The sequence below is a fragment of the Gossypium hirsutum genome, chromosome A06 (assembly GCF_007990345.1).
Source record: "Gossypium hirsutum isolate 1008001.06 chromosome A06, Gossypium_hirsutum_v2.1, whole genome shotgun sequence".
In the NCBI taxonomy this organism is placed as follows: domain Eukaryota; kingdom Viridiplantae; phylum Streptophyta; class Magnoliopsida; order Malvales; family Malvaceae; genus Gossypium; species Gossypium hirsutum.
Window position 1 is genome coordinate 10,007,014 of NC_053429.1, and position 14,085 is coordinate 10,021,098.

A 14,085-nucleotide genomic window follows, 5' to 3' on the forward strand; every position below is an offset into this window, starting at 1 on the left:
CTTAAAGTTTAAACAATCAATGCATAAATGCTTATGTTTTAATTCAAGATATATCAATCAAAATCATAAATCAATCAAAATTTATCCTAAATATGATATGAGAGCTTTTCAAGAGAACAAGGTAATCATTCAGGGATTTTTCTGATAATAAAATAAATACCCCCCACGCTTAAGATGTACATTGCCCTCAATGTACAAAGATTGATATTAGAATATATAAATAAGATAGGGAGAGAAGTGAAACTTCCTGTATGATGAATTCCTTGAAATGGAGTTTTGGAGAGTAATCGATTCGAGAGTGGAGGAAGATACTTCGGCGGTCGTAGAGGTTCATTAGTCCATAAGTCCTGTGCCAAAAGAATATTATATCTAGTGGTAGCTATGGTCATGGTCGATCAGGACATGACAGTCGTGGAAAACCTTTCTCGGTGGAGTTTTTAGTTTCTCTGCAATGATGAGCTTAAGAGCTCTATAATAAAATAAGGAACTTTTTAAGGGATATAAGGAAGAATAATTACTCATAAAGAATTAACTGAAATTAATAATTAAAAATAAAATTCTTAAATCTGCTAAAAATAAAAATAAAAATAAAAATTAGTTTTAATTAAAAACATAAATTAATAAATAAATGTTTTTAAACATATTCATCACTAAATGGTTCGCAAGGTGGGACTGGCGATGAGATGTGGAGGTGCTAACAAATCTGCTGTAGAGCAGCATCAATGTTGTCAAATTGTTGAAAACACTGCTGCTCAAATCGAGTGAGGTGCTAAGAGATATCAACATATGGAGCCGCTGCATGAAATGGATGAGAGGGTGGTGGTGGCTGAGTCGGTCAGAGATTAGTTTGGAAAGCTGGCCAATCTGAGTTTCGAGCCCTTGGATCAACCCTTGTTGATTCTTAAGTACTGTCTTGGTGTTCTGAAAACGGGTTTCTGACACCGATATAAACTTTGAGAGCATCTCTTCAAGGTTCGGCTTCTTTTCCTGTTGATTGGGTGGTTGTTGAAAACTCGGAGGATGTTGTGGTCTTTGATTTCCTTGACCGCCCTATGAGAAATTGGGGTGGTTCCTCCAACCTGCATTGTAAGTGTTACTATATGGGTTATTTTGGGATCGAGACCTATTGTTACCCATATATTGGACTTGTTCCTCCTCGATGCTAGCGTTGAAGGGTTGTACTCTATGCATTCTCCTCCTCCATTTGTCTCACACCTCATTACTAGATGTACTTGAGTAGAACCAAGTAAACCATCAATCCTTTTATTTAGAAGTTCTACCTAATTTGACAGCATAGTAACCGAATCAACGTTATAAATGTCTGTTGCTTTAGTTGGCTTAGTCCTCATGACTTGCCACTGATAGTTATTCAATGACATCTCCTCTATAAACTCATAGGCATCTTCAGGTGTTTTATTACTGTTGGTTCCACCAGTAGCTGCGTCAACCATTTGTCAATTCGAAGGATTCAGGCCATTATGGAACATTTGAACCTAAAGCCAAAACGGCAACCCATGGTGAGGGCACCTTCTCAATAAGTCTTTGTATCTCTCCCATGCATCGTAGTGTTTCTAAATCCATCTGCGCAAAAAAAGAGATATTATTACGTAATTTAGCCGTTTTAGCCGATGAAAAATATTTTAGTAAAAATTTTTCGGTCATTTTTTCGCAAGTAGTAATTGACCATCGTGGTAACGAGTTCAACCACTATTTAGCTTTGTTCTTTATTGAAAAAGGAAACAACTAAAGACGAATGGCATCATCAGAAACTCAATTGATTTTAAATGTATCGCAGACTTCCAGGAAGTTTGCTAAGTGAGTGTTGGGATCCTCATCCTGCAAGCCGTCAAACTGAACAAATTTCTGTATCTTTAAATAGTGTTAGGTTTCAGTTCAAAAGTATTTATAGCTACCGCAGGTCTAACTATGCTCGATTCAGTTCCTGTTAAAGAAGGTTTAGCATAATCATACATAGTACGTGGAACAGGATTTTGATTAGCCGCAATTACAGGAGGTAGCTGATTTTCTTGGTTTTCAGCCATCTCTTCGGTTGGGGTTTGAGTATCGTTCTCTTGCTCGTTCTCTGTGTATCTTAAGCTACGCCTTATTTCTCTTTGGTTTTTGCGAATTATACGATCGATTTCTTCATAAAAAAGTAGTGGTTCTGACGGGTTTCTTCTAGTCATAAACTATAAAAACCTTCTAAGAGTATGAAAAAGTAAATTAATAAATAATAATAATAAATTAAATTGCAAGAAAAATAAATGGCTAAAGTAATAAAAATTGAGTGTTCCTAATATCTTAGTTCCCTGGCAACGGCGCCAAAAACTTGATCGCGTGATTTCGTGATAGGTTTTAAATATTTATAATTAATCGTCCTTAAAACTAACTATTATCGCGATGTAGGCAAGTGTACCTATCAAACAGTAGTATAGTTCTAGCAAAGACCGGATTGTCGAACCCAAAGGAACTAAAAGTACTAGTAATGACTGTCTTTTTATTATCTAGCCTAAGAATAAACAGGTTTTTGTTTTAACTAACTAATTATCTAAACTAAGAACTCATAGAGAATAGAATTGGGGAATTGCTTTTGGGGAAAATCCATTGACTTAAGACAATACCTAAAGAAAAATCCACCTAGACTGTACTTGTTATTCTGGCTCTAAATCGGACGATTTATTCACTTAACTTATTCCGTAGAGATCCCTAAGTTATGTTATTATCCCTATACAAGACTAATAACATCCAATCCCTAGATTGAATAATTGAGACCTTTCTCTAATTAACACCTTAGGGTTGCATTAACTCGATCTATGGATCCCCTTATTAGGTTTCACCCTAATCCAGAAAAATCTTGTCACCCTATGTCTAGGCGCGCAATCAACTCCTCTTAATTATGACAAATGTACTCTTAGACAGGGTCTATTCCTCCTCTGAATAAGAGCTTATCTTGAATCAGTATCCTGGGATATCAAAACAAGAATTAAGAACACATAATTAATAACAAGTTAAATATTTATCATACAATTCAGAAAATAATAACAAGATTCGTCTTAGCTTTCATTCCCCTTAGGTATTTAGGGGTTTTAGTTCATAACTAAATAAGAAAACATCTCAGAATAATAAAGAATACAAAACATAAAGAAAACCCAAAACTCCTGAAGGGAAATTGAAGAGAGATTTTCAGTCTTGATGGTGAATTTGGCTTCTGAGATGGATCAATCGGCTTCCTTGGAGTAATTCTTTACCCCCTATTCTGTGTGTCCCTTTTCTTCCTCCTCTAAGGTGTATTTATAGGCTTTAGAATGCCTAAAAGCCCTCAAAATTAGCCTTTTCCGAATTGGACTCAACTTGGGCTCGGTAGGGACATGCCCGTGTGCCACGCCTGTGTGCGATTACTTTAGGCCGTGCTCGAGCCTGCCAAATTGACATGGCCATGTGGTCTACCCGTGTGAGGAGCTCTAGGCCATGTTGATTTCGTACTTTGGCCCATTTTCTTCGTTTTTGGCCCGATTCTCATTCCTTTTGCTCTCCTGTGCTCTCCTAAGTATAAAACATGAAATTAAAGCATTAGGAGCATCGAATTCACTAATTCTAACTGGAAATCATCCATAAAATGCGTTAAACATGAGGTAAAAATATCTATAAGTTATGGTTTATCACCAAACCCTTCAGCCAAACAACCCTCCTATACACCCCCGCCCTAAAATTTATCCTATTTTTTTCACCCAATCCCCCACCAGCCATCGCATCTTCCCTCTACCCTCTTCACCGCTGATTTCTCCATCACCATGGTAAGAACCCGAAGCCGTGCCGCCGCCAAACCATCCTTCACCATCAATAGTTGCTAGCACTGATTTTTAGCAGCTCAACGAGTGGATTTGGTCGACAAAATACCCTCCTCATCCTCTTTTCCACCGCACGACACTTTCTCCCCGTCCTCCTCTCCACTGCGTGCGTTGCCCCTTCGTCTTCCTCATTTTTGCTGCACGCAACAACTACCTCTCCGCCCGACTCGCGCCACTCGTCCCCTCCCTCTTCTTCTATGCTTCGCGCGACACTGGCGCACTCTTCCTCTCTTCTGCGTGCCGACCAGGCACTATCAACCTTCTCGCATCTTCTTTGCCTTCCACCACCATCGCCCCTATCCTTTGCTTCATACGCCCTGACGCTGCCACCAAATTCGGCTCTCAAACAATCACGACGTCAGCACCGTCGACCGCCTACACACCCTCAGCCCAACCACCACCATTGGGTGCCAGTTCTTCCTCTAACACCACCACTGACACTCCCAAATAGCCTACACATGCCGACTCATCCGACAGTCATGACGACCATCATCCATTACTTACCTGCGGTTAAACCTACCGTTCTAGAGTAAATATCCTGCTGCAGGAGTGCCATTTACACGGTAATCTCACATTTGCTTCCGCTACCGATCGGGACAAGTATGATCGTCTTAGACATAAACAAATAGTTCATTGCAAATGTTTATCAATATTTGTTTGGGTTGCTTTGAATATTGAAAATGCTATTATAGATTCTTTTCGCAATATTGGTTGGGTTGGAAATTTTGATATTGCTCATTGTGCTTATTACGAACTATTTTTGGAGTTCTACTCTACCTTTCATTTTTACCAGTATGGACACATTTCATTGGACACACCGAGTATTATAAAATTTCGGTTGCTTAGTACCACACATAGTTTATCCATCACTGATTTTAATATGGCCTTAGCTTTTGTGTCAGAGGATTATGCTATGTCCATAGATTATGAGAACAACCTATGTACTTTTCCTGCAGATTTTAAGGCTTTGAGGCCTTTGCTTTATTAACAGATAATTTCGAGACAATGTATAGCCCTAACACATTAAAGGATTTGTGGTTTTTTAACCTTGCCTTGTGTTACATACATCGTTATTTAGCTTATAAATTTTCAGGCTGACGAGATGCTACCGTCTCAAAGATAGAATTATTCTTATTATAGTGTATGCACACCAGTCGTTCGGTAAATTTGGGCTATTGATATGCCCTTCAATTTGAACATGTTATTAATACAAAGCGTCATCTAATTTTAGGATCTTTTATTACACAACTGTTATTATCTTTGCATGGATCTAATACTCCTATTTTAGATTTACATATTGCTTGCCAGGCCGATCCATTAGATGTCCGTTGCCTCGACTCGATGAGATTGCTTCTTGGCACCCCTTCTTCGTTTTATTTTGTCCCTCTAAGTGTCCGCTCTTCGCCGGCTGAACGAATATTTTGGCAGCAACATCAGCACGACATACCCAATCAAGAACGACCTTACATGATCGTCGAGCAATGTTTGGAGCGCATCAAGGCACGACTCGACACCATCGGCCAGCAGATGGCTGATCTTATTGCCGATTTGCACCAACTACAGTTACTACATGGGGAGTTTTTCTAAACTTTTCTCTTTTCGCCTATTTATTTATTTATTTTATTCTACATTGAGGATAATGTGTTTTAAGTAAGGGGAGGCATTCCACATTTTTTATGTCATTTTATATGCTATTGTTGCTACTACTACTTTGTGCTCGTTGCTACCCATATATATATTTTTAAGAATATTCTGCCTCTTTTCATGCCCAAGAAATTGACCACGACTTGCCCACTGTTTGGCCTACATGCATGCTTCTTATTTTCTGAGTTAGTTATGATTTTGCCTGTTTGATTTCGTCTCCACTGTTTTATTTCTTTTAGGCTGAATAATTATTATTGATAAAGTTAACCCTATCTTGCTTATAGTAAAATTGATTAAGTCTAAAAGTAAAGAGAACACTTAATGAAAATTGTATGTTAAATTTCTGTTCATGACAGTTAAGTAGTTGCCGAAACTTATTTTTGACACTTGATTGGTTTCCCTCGTCCTCTAAATTAAAATTATGTTTTATTATAATAAATTATGATGCTTCCATGGTTATGAGTATAGCTTAAAACGTGGCTGACTGAGTAACCAAGGTAGGGTGCTTAGGTTGTCATCCTATTTCACGTCAAAAGGTTGTGTGACGTGTTAGGTAACTTCGCTAACCAGAATTAAATAATTTTTTTTAGGAATATGTTGGGTTGATTAACCGGGGTGGGGTGCTTGGTTGTCAAAAGGTTCAATATGTTCTTAAGAAAAATATAATAAATTAGGAGTATATTGAACTGAGTAACCAGGGTAGGGTTCTTGGCTGTCATCTCTCTTCGTGTCAAAAGGTTCGATGTATTCTTAAGCAATAATAATAAAAGAAGAAAAAAGAGAGAAAAGATGAAAAAAAAGTATGTAATAAAATTGCATTTAGGGACTAAAGGCGGAAACAAACAAGGTGTCTTGGGAAGTTTAGTAAATTACCTAATTTTCATGAAATAATCCAAGATGATTTTTTTGTGTATTAAATTGGAATACTTTTTCGGGTTTACTTAAAGCAAGCTAAAGGTTCTTTTTATTTCTCATATGCATTATGCCTTCTTGTTATAAAATTTTGGAGTAGCATTTCTTTCATGGCAAGATCTGAATTTCACAGTGGATAGTAGGGGTGTGCAAAATTCGGGTAAAATCGAAAAAATTCGGTTAATCGACCGAATTCTGTTAATTGGTCGGTTAACCGAATTAATTCTGTCGGGGGTCGGTTAATATTTTTTTGAGTTTTCGGGTAACGGTTAATTCGGTTCGAAACCGGTCGATTAACCAAATTTTTTCGGTTAACCAAAAAAATTAATAAATTAAATTGTAATATATAAATAGCCCACTATTCACTCAAACCCAATCCAACATAAACCCAAATACTCAATCTAATATATATTAATCCAAGTACCCAACCCAATCATAAAAATTACAAATAATTTAATAAATAAAAATAAAAATCTAAAAATAAAAATAAAAATAAAAATAAAAAATATATAATTTTATACAAATAATTTAGTTAATTCGGTTAATTCGGTTAATTCGATTAATTCGGTTAATTTTATACTTATTTTAACCAAAAATTTAAAAAATATAATTTTCGGTTAATTCGGTTAACCGAACGAATTAACTGACAAAATTTGGGGTCGATTAATTTTTTGGAAAAAAAATTCGGTTCGGTTAACGGTTAAAAATTTTGAAAGGTCGGTTAATTCGGTTAATGATATTTCGGTCGGTTAATCGATCGGTTAACCGAATGAACACCCTTAGTGGATAGGAACCATACTTGTGGGCAAACATGGGCTAAGTAGAGGGATTTGATAATACTCTAGGATGGCATATTTTTATATATTAATTATATGTTTATTTTGAGTATGATCATACTAATTTGAACTATTTATGGTTTTTTATCTTATAGGGAATAAATTGAAGGCAAAAGGAAATTTTGGGGCTAAAAGCGTGAATTTAAAGTTAAATTGGGCTAGCATACGAAGTATGAGAGAAGTGGTGCAAAAATGCAAAGTGTGGAAGATTTTGGGAGCAAAAATGCAAAAGAAGAGATTTTATAGCATAAGACTCTATTTTAATTCCAATTATATTAGGATAATTATTAATAATTATTATTTAGATTTAATTTTAGCTTTTATCTTCATTTATCCTTATTTATCTTTAATTATATTTATTTAATTTTATTTATCTTTTAGAATTTAATTAGGAATAGACTAGGTTTTCTAGTATTATAAATAAAGAATGGAGTGACACAAATTGCACTCATCTTTTCTGTAAACACTCTTTCCCCCAAAAAGTTTAGCCTTTTTATTTTTTCATATTTTTTCAATAAAAATTTCATTTCCATTATATTTATTTCTTTTTCCACAAAAACTATGAGCCACTAAATTTATCTAGCCGAAGGTTGTCAAAGTTCTCCAAAAATGGTTCATGAGGCTTAAAATCTATGCTTAACCTTTTCGACGAGTATTCATCGTTTCTCCGCATTACGGGGCTGACGTTTCCGTCCATGTCCCTTAAAAGGTGATCTTTTCAATGTGTGTAAGGAGCGGTCACTTTGTATATTTTGAGAATGTTGCATAGTCGGTTCGCTAGCTTACTGCGTCAGAGGTTGGTGAGCCCAAGAGACAAAATGGGTGTGGCATTTGCCATTGAGTAATGATGATCTAGTATAAGATGGTCCCACAGAAGCGATTGTTGGCTAGAGTCAGGTTCCTTTAAACTGTAAGTCTAAATTCTTGGAGCTGGTGGTCGTAGGCGTCCTCTTCCATTATAATTGGCTTATTATGTTTGAGAAGGATCACTTAAAAGCTGATGATAGAATCCAAGGTGGATCGAGACAACTGGAGGCTGGAATCTCTCTATAAGGAACTTTTTCTAAACTCTATTTATCTCTACTATCTTAATTTTAATTTCTGCACTTTTAGTTAATTTAAAACTTTTTATTTTTATTTTTTATTTTTTTTCCAGGTATGCAAGTTTTCTTGGGCACGATTCTATCCAGGATTTTGAGGAACAAGCAATTGTGCAATCTAGTCCCTGAGAATTTGACCCTACTTCCCTTATACTATTATTTTTATTTTCATTATAGGGATAGGATATTTTTGTGCTCTAAACAACCTCATCAGAGATTTTGAAATGTTCGTATTGTGGTTGAAATAAATTTAATAAAAGGTTCACAAGGAAAGAGTCAGACATCTCAACTTCAATAGCCTTTAGTTGAGTTGCAATGCCCCTCATTTTCATGATGTTCTCACGCACACCATTAATACTAGTGGGCTTCATTGATGATAACTTTACCATTAGGGAGCTAGCTAGGGTTTTATAAGAAGATTCAAATTGTTAATCAATGGCCTTCAATAAATTTTTGACATTTTTACGTTCTCCAATTGAACCACATATACTAGAAAAAAATTTTGTATTTATGAACATCATATTAAGACAGTTAGATTGCTCCCATCGTTCATAAAGAGCAATTTCAGCTTGAGAGCTAGAATCAATAGGTGCAGGTGGTTCATCTTTACAAAAAGAATAATCAATGTCATCCACCATAAATGAAGAAGAATTCTCTCCTTAAAAAATTTATAGTTATCACCATTTAAATCGAGTATGTCACATTTGATATTAGAAAAATTTACAAGCTGCATTACTGCATAAAACAAAATATATATACTTATATGATACAAATATTCAGGAAAATAATCCTACATCATATTACACCAATGTATAAAAAGTAAAACCTACAAAAGCATAAATCCTAAAACAAATAAAAATTGTCTGCGGGCTAAGTCTTATTTAAAGTGTAATATTTAACCTTTATAATGAAACTATTAGATTATGTTTCTATTCTTAACTCTAATGTGCAAATTAAGAAAAATAATCTAATAATTCATCCTAATTAATCATATAAATATAATAAAAATTCTTATGGGTTAAATTTAATTATATTTCACCTGATTAATCACAATTGATGTCATATTACTATATGTGATTTATGAGTACTTGATAAACTATAAAAGTAACATATTTTAGTCTCATTCTTAATGTGTTTTTGGATGATTAATTATGCAAATTAGTGAATTTGATGCTCCTAATCCTTTAAATTCATGTTTCTATACTTAGGAGAGCAATTGGAAGTAAAAGGAGCGAAAAACGAGCTAAAATTGGACAAAAAGAGCTATTTTCAAGATCCACATGGGTTGGGCATTTCCACATGGGATGGGCACACACCGGTGTGAGCCACACGGGCTGGTAACGCGCCCATGTGCCAGTCTGTGTCAATTTTGTACCCTGCTTCCCGAATATGCGAAAAAACTCAATTTTTAGGCTTTCTGAGCATTCTAAATTCTATAAAGACCTATTAGAAGAAGAACTAAGGGGGAATCAGAGAAGATCGAAGAAAATACTCGAAGAACGCCATCAAAATCAACTCGGAAGCAGATCTTCCTCAAGATCGAAGATCTATGTTAAATTTCTTACGAAGTTTTGTTGAGTTTCTTTATAGCTTATGGTTATCCTAACTTTAAGAGTTTTCTATACAAGATTTTGAACTAAGTTCTCTAGATACCTAAGGAGGATGAAACCTATGATGAATCTTATTATTTGATTTTCTGTTAAATACTTGACTCTTGTTCTCAATTATGGAAGCTTATTTCTTGTTTTAATATTTTCGGGATATTAATTCTTGTTTAATGTGCTTATTTCAGTAGAGCAAAAGTCCCTGTTTAAGAGTAGATCTAGCATAATTGAGTGAAGTTGCATTAAATCCTAGACATAAGACGACATAAATCTACTAGATTAGAGTTAAATCTAATAGGGGAATCCATAGATCGAGTTAATGCAACGATAGGAGTTTTAATTAGAAAGAGATTTCAATTAATCAATCTAGAGTCAATTGTTCTTACTCTCGAAAGAGATATTAACATAATTCAGAGATTTCTACGGATCAAGACGCGAGTGAATAAATCGTTTCATTCAGATTCATAATAATAGGTGAAGTCTAGGTGGATTCTTTCTTAGGTATTGTCTATCTCATTGGTTATCCTCAATTATTTTCTTATTTCATTCTCTATTGCATTCTTAGTTAGATTAGTTTAGTAATTTTAGATTAAAAACAATCACTCCAATTTGTCAGCTAAATAATAGAAAGACGATAATTGCTAGTACTTTTAGTACTTGTAGATACAATACTATTGTTCGATAGGTGCACTTACCTTAGTTGTATTTATAGTTAGTTTAGTGACCATCAGTACTTAATTAATTTAAAAATATTTAAAGATGTCGTGGTTATTATTTAATTATTCAAAAATTATATTAATCACATGACATCTAGTTTTATGGATATAAGTAAAATGAAAATATGCATGTATAAATATATAATAATTTCAAATTTAAACGAAGCAATCAGACAATAATACAATAATAACATGAATTACATAATTATGCATAAAACCAAGCACCGAAATTCAATTAATAAAAAAATTTAAATTTTCTAAGAATATTTTTAAAAAAACTATTATTACAATTAAACGAAAATGTCATTTTCTTTATTTTCAACTTTTAGTCGAGTCAACCCAACCTAGTTCGGACCTAATTTTATTAATCAACCATCTTCCAATATATACACATAAATTTATAACAACAAGATAGAAAGAAAAAATAGCTCTGATACCACCAGTTAGAAAATTTATAAACTATATTAGATATATCTAAATATTTTATATAAAATAAAAACATCATCATAAATAATAAACTTGATATTTATTGATATTTATTTTTATGTATATTGGTTATTCTATGTTGCTAGCAACACACTTACATATTGTATGTTTTTATGAAATGTTGAGCATAAGGGCATTTTACATTGCTACATATATATAGACATAAACATGAAGGTTTTTCCATCAGAAAAATTTCTAACACTAATACAAGATTAATTTGCATTCATTAAACTCTTATGATTCATTAAGCATTGATCGTACTAAATTCATCACAATACATTTCTTAAAACATAAGTTAAGAAGTATAAATGTCTTACATGCTTTTAACTAAAGGGATTATTAAACAAAATTAATAAAGTAAATTGAGAATTGAATAATAACAAAAAAAAATGGACCATTAATGGAGATAAAACTTACACATGAAACAATTTTATACATTATACCAAAATTTTGGGATGTTATATAAACTTTAGGTTGGGTTCCAAGTGGAAGAACTAGCTCGTTTTTGCTATGTTTGTGGGTCACATCTCAACCTAAGGGAGTAAAAGTGTATTTTCATTTGCCTTGTATTAGAGTGGCTTAATGAGCCATGTAATGAGCCATGTACATAGGTTAAGTTTTGTTCAATACTAAGCTTGTAGTTGAATTGTGTTTTCAATGATGTTTCTGATACTTTTGATACTTTCAAGTTAATTTTTGGTTTATGAATTGATTTGGACATGCTATGAGATGTCATTGAGTTTAAGAAGCTTTGATAATGTTCTAAGATTATTTGGAACTTAATGGTATGATTTTTTTATGTTTGAGATTGTTTTGGAGTGTTTTTAAGATAATTTTCAAGTCCCATATGCACAGGTGTCGATACTAGGGGTTTGGTTTCAGTACTTGCAATTCAATAGTTAAAAAGCTACAGTAGATAAGGCAAGTCACAAGACTTATAAGCCAAATATTGAGATTTTCCTTTCAAGTCTCCAAACTTACTCCATTACACCTTCAAGGTTTGTATGTTTAAGTCGTTTGAGGTATCGGGATATCATTTTATTTATTAGCCATGTTTAAACACCTTGGAAATAATTCAAAATGTGTTTGAAGCTTTCTAAAAGTTGAAAGTTGTTTTAAAGGATTTTATTAAGTTGTACAAATGATGTTTCATCAAAAAGAAACTTTGCCAAAGTAAAGAAAATTACAACTTGATATTACTTATTCGTATTACTTATCCATGTAAACCTTTGGTCTAAATTGTAACACCCCAAAATTATGATTGTCTGGCTGTTGAATTCTATCATAATTAAATTTCTGCATTTGTGGCTATGTGCTTTGTGTATATGTTTGAGGTTAGAGGTTCGAGTCAAGTTTTTAGGAAGTTTTGCTCTCTCTTTTTAAATTAACCTCTACACCTAATCCCATGTTTGAGTCTCCGCATAGTTGACAGAAAAAAATTTCTTGTGTGTCATCTGTTAAATGTTGTAAATATTTTTGTTAGATTTATTTTTTTACGTTAATTAACGTTCCTTTTTTTTGTTAAATGTTGTAAATCTTCTTTCTTTTCTTTTCTTTATTTTTTATTTGCCTTGGTAACTTTGCTAGTGGGATAAATCGAGGTCACCGTGGTATCCATTGTTTTGATTGAAAGGTTCTACGTAAGTTCCTTTTGTTTTGTTTCTGTTTTTGTTTGTTTTTGTCGTTGCATTGTAAGTTTGAATGTTACAGTAAGGGTTTCTCGAGTTCTTATTAATTGCTTGTTTTTCTTCCGTTAGGCAAAGATCCTGAGAGTAGTGTTCTTTCGATAATTTAATTTCTGTTAAGGGCCAAATGATCGTTGGTAAGTGATTGTTTTATGTTTCGGGGTTTTTGCATTGAAGTTTTCGACGTAGAGAAATTCAATTGTGATTTAGCATTTTAGTTCAATTAAGTTGTTAATTGAATTGTTGAATGGTTGTTTTAGGCTGCGAGAGTCTTCTACATTGTTCTAACTTCGAAACTTCTTCAGGCGCATAATGAAAACTTGACTCTCTATGAAATTCATACGCTGGAAAACATGACTGTCGAGGCCACATGACCGTGTGTTAGGCAGTGTGACTCAATGTTTGGCATTAAGGACCATATGGGCCAAGGAAACGGGCGTGTGTCCAGGCCGTATGACTCACTACTTGCCATTAAGGACCACATGGACCAGGGACATAGATGTGTGTCCAGGCTGTGTGACTCACTGTTTGCCATTACATGAGCCAGGTACACGGGTGTGCGTCCAGGCCCTATAACTCACTGTTTGCCATTAGGGACCACACAGGCTAGAGGCACGAGTGTGTGTCCAAGCCATGTGACTCACTATTTATAATTCAAGGCCACACGGGCAGATGACATGAGCATGTGCTAGGCTATGTGGAGCCACATAGGCCAGTCCATGTGAAACCACACGGGCATTTTGGTCAGAAGTGGGATTTATCCCTGGGGCCGTAAGTGTCGTTTGACTCGAACGTAGGCCTTCCATAGTGTACGTATGATCTAAATTAGACCGTATAAGTGCTAGCTGATGACCTGAGACTGAATAGTTGACTATCTAAATGTATATTGAATCTGATGATTGTTGATATCTTACATCTGTAATATGCATTTGCATTATACATGAATTGTGTAAAGGAGGAAGTGATCTGTTTTAGTTCAGTGGCTAAGCCACAATCTATATGTGAATCTGGTATTTTATCACAATTTGTTCTGGCAGCTAGTCTACAATTATGTGACCATGTTATACCTACACTATGTGTGTGTCGGGCTAGATGGGTATTAAATCCCCTTAATGGTGTGTTGGGTTAGTCAAAGATGGTGTGTAGCGAATGGAGGGTAGGAAAAACTGCATTTCTTTTCGATCCATTCTATATCTGAACTTGAATTATTTTACTTTCCATCTGATTTTTTAAGACTATACCGAATATCCTTTG

The 14,085-nt window shown here is 34.3% G+C and overlaps 1 non-coding gene across 1 annotated transcript; it reads left to right on the plus strand.

Moving 5' to 3' along the window:
* The first annotated feature begins 1,509 nt into the window (after positions 1 to 1,509).
* On the plus strand, positions 1,510 to 1,614 carry LOC121231742 (small nucleolar RNA R71). Its single transcript, XR_005929797.1, has one exon. It is a non-coding gene; the product is annotated as a small nucleolar RNA R71 (small nucleolar RNA).
* Positions 1,615 to 14,085: the final 12,471 nt, after the last annotated feature.